This window comes from Octopus bimaculoides, chromosome 11 (assembly GCF_001194135.2).
Source record: "Octopus bimaculoides isolate UCB-OBI-ISO-001 chromosome 11, ASM119413v2, whole genome shotgun sequence".
NCBI lineage: Eukaryota > Metazoa > Mollusca > Cephalopoda > Octopoda > Octopodidae > Octopus > Octopus bimaculoides.
Genome location: NC_068991.1, coordinates 29,026,075 through 29,029,707, shown reverse-complemented (window position 1 = coordinate 29,029,707; position 3,633 = coordinate 29,026,075). Strand labels below are relative to the sequence as shown.

At 33.3% G+C, this 3,633-nt stretch overlaps 2 protein-coding genes across 2 annotated transcripts in view; one reads left to right on the top strand and one right to left on the bottom strand.

Annotated features, from left to right (window-relative positions):
- LOC106873625 (UDP-glucuronosyltransferase 2A3) overlaps window positions 1-2,581 on the bottom strand; it is a 24,038-nt gene extending 21,457 nt beyond the window's left edge. The window contains exon 1 of the mRNA XM_014921073.2: window positions 2,429-2,581. The gene's annotated coding sequence lies outside the window, so the exon portion shown is untranslated. The remainder of the gene's footprint in view (window positions 1-2,428) is intronic.
- LOC106874261 (UDP-glucuronosyltransferase 2B37) overlaps window positions 1,016-3,633 on the top strand; it is a 30,416-nt gene continuing 27,798 nt past the window's right edge. The window contains exon 1 of the mRNA XM_052971663.1: window positions 1,016-1,198. The gene's annotated coding sequence lies outside the window, so the exon portion shown is untranslated. The remainder of the gene's footprint in view (window positions 1,199-3,633) is intronic.

Sequence of the window (3,633 nt, the reverse complement as noted above, 5' to 3'; positions counted from 1 at the left end):
TCTGTATTTTAAAACTATGATTAAAAATAAATAATTCGCAAACAAGTCACAGTTTTAGGATTTTGGGACGGTATTAATGAGAAAATCAAAAAGATTTTAGTAATGTATTTAAATTATGGTTCATTTTCTGATTGAAAATGAAGGAAGTGGGATTGTAATGGTGAACGCCGATTTCTCTTTTTTTTTTTTTTTTAACCTTCAAGGCTTCTCTATTCCAGAAGTGCATAATGCAAAAACAAAAATTGGCCTCGGAGTGGATGAGTGGATTTTTAAAATTTCACTTTTTTTTTCTTCTTTTTACCGAAAAGGCGTCTCCCATTGTTTTTTGAGAGCCTAGTGCAAAAGAAAAAAATGGGTGTTAACATGCACTTCAGTGTTTTAAAAAAGTCGAAGTTAATTTCCGAGAAGAAAACGGGATCGACGTCGAATACATATTAATGATAGCGGACAGCTTATTTTTATATTTTGTTTGAAATAAAATATTGTTAATTTTATCTGGTTGCAATTTTTGCTTTGATTCTGGGGTTTTTTTTTTTGGTTTTTTTTTCAAACTACAATAGTTGTAGTTCAAAGGGCACTAAAGAATGCTAAACAAAAGTGAAAAGTAGTAGGAAGAAATCACATTAACCAGTATTAAATACGAAAAGAATTATAAGACACAAAATTGTAAAACAGTCTTTTCATTTCTTGGAAATATTACAACATGCATGGAGAAAAGGAAGAAATGGAAATTACTTTGCTATTGATTAAAGAAAATGCGAAATACATAAATATAAAATCATTTCAATTAATTTAAAACTAAATTAAACAAGATCTTTTGAACTAACTAATGCATTTTATAAAATTTATAAATTTTATATAGTAAATTGTATGATAAATTAAACAGGATAATAACTGATGAATTTTATGATGAATTATGATGAATTTTATGAAATTCATAAAAACATTTCCTGTTGCCAATTAAATTCTAATAGATAGATAAATACGTGACCAATTAAATTCTAATAGATAGATAATTAGAAAACAGATTGTCTGTGGTGTTATATATTTACTCTGTATTTTAGCTGGCTTGTATGCGTGAATGAAATTTTTCAAGAAACAGGAAAAGAAAAAACATAATTCTCCGAAGTAAACTTCAAATACTTTAAAACACAGAAATGAGTGTTGACCTTGGATTTTACGTACACAGATCAAACAGGTAAGAACAAACCCTAGCTACATGCACATACATGCATAACAAACTCGTATATTACGAGTATGCAAGCCTTCTCAAGTTTAAAATGTGATATTGTTTTCGTTATCTACGATGGAACTTTGTATCTTTGTAAGAAAGCAGCTGCTTCCTCAAGGGAAGAATTTAAATAATTAAAAACAGAAGAGAAACATATATACGCACGCGCACATACATACACACATACATACATGCATGCAAGCATGTACATACATATGTACATACGTACGTACATACATACACACAAACATACACAAAAATAGATATTTTACATACGTACTCACAGAGACCAATATACATACATATAGACATACGTAAATACATACATACATACATACATACATACATACATACACAAATATACAAGCGTACATACACATAAATACATGCATATATGCACAAAAAATACATAGGCATAAGCAATTCGTGAAAAATGAACTATGTATGTACATTTGTGTATGTATATATATATGTGCGTATGTCAGTGTGTCCATGCGCGCGCGCGTTTGACAGTTCAGCTCATGGACAAGACAATGGATGTACGTGTGTGTGTGTGTATGTGTGTGTGCGTGCTTGTGGGAAAACGTGTTCAGCTCGATCCTGGACATAAAAGGCAAATGTCGGTTTTCACAGCCCCTGAAAAACCTATTAAGAAATAAAAAATTTTTACAAAAATCGCCGAACAAATAGATAAAAAAGTTGACTTCCAGTTTGACAGATGTATGTATGTATGTATGTATGTATGTATGTATGTATGTATGTATGTATGTATGTATCTATCTATCTATCCTGAAAAACTTTCGCTTTAGATGTATGTATTGATATGTATTGCAAGAAACAGCAAGGATTTTTTTTTCTGACATTTTACATAATTCAACCTACTCAAATTAATGTGTGTAAAACGAAATAAGAATTTTGAAAGAAGCATCTATAAAACTAGTTTTTAAACATCGAATGGCTATGGGGAACCACCAGAGTAATATAGTAATCATAGAGGTCCATAGGTAAAACAAAATGGCTGTGAACCCCTGCTCTGGACCAGTACTGAAGAGCGAGAGAGAAAGAGGGGACAGAGAGAGACTGAAAACAGACACGCATATCTAAAATTGATATCAACTACGAGCGTCTGTGTGAGCACGGGCGTGTCTGTGTAACCACAGAGATGAAAGTAAAGGATTGCTAAATATTTAAACTCACTTGAAATACCAAGATTTTTCGGTGTATAAATAAATAAATATATATATATATATATATATATATATATATATATATATATATATATTCTATAAGCTGCTCACTCTATGTTCACATATATCCTTCCACAACTTCTACGTAAATGTTATCAGAATCATTACAAACAAGTCATATTAAATAATAGCGCTTATCGCTAACAGTAAGGCAAAGGTCAGTGTACTTTGAATGCGAAATGTTCATTGGTCGTTTAAATGAGTCGCAAAATAAGAAAGAAATTTGTTTATTAGATAACAGTTTTGCCAAAAGTAAAAACTTAAAAAGATCTAAAATTAAATATTTTAAAAGTAATAAAATTAAAACAAATATAAAACGTATTTAACTGACACATGGCTTTGATACATGGTTCTGGGTTCAGTACCACAGCACGGCACCTTGGACGAGTATCGTCTACTTTAGCCTCGAGCCGACCAAAGCCTTGTGAGTGGATTTGGTCAATGGAAACTAAAAGAAGCTTGCCTTGAAGAATTTCTAGCCATATGAATCGACCCCAGCACTTATTTTTTTAAAAGCTTGATACTTATTGTACCGGTTGTCATGCGGTAATAGGGACAAACACAGTGGCGGTGTAGTAAGTAGCTTGCTTACCAACCACATGGTTCCGGGTTCAGTCCCACTGCGTGGCACCTTGGCCAAGTGTCTTCTACTATAGCCTGGGGCCGACCAAAGCCTTGTGAGTGGATTTGGTAGATGGAAACCGAAAGAAGCCCGTCGTGTGTGTGTGTGTGTACATTTATATATGTATATATTTGTGTGTGTGTGTCTGTGTTTGTTACCGAACCATCGCTTGACAACTGATGCTGATATGTTTACGCCCCCGAAACTTAGTGGTTCGGCAAAAGAGACCGATAGAAGTAGTACTAGGCTTACAAAAGAACAAGTCCTGGGATTGATTTCTTCAACTAAAACCCTCTAAGGTGGTACACCAGCATGGCCACAGTAAAATGGCTAAAACAAGTAAAAGAAAATACATAAGTGTATATATACGTGTGTGTGTGTGTGTGTGTGTGTGTGTGTATATGTACACACACACACATATATATATACACACAAGCAATGACCGAGATCTTTGGCATTATGTCATGCTTGAGAAGAAGAACCATCAAGCTGAGCAAAATCGCAGTTGTGGCAGATTCCAGTGTCACGCAAAT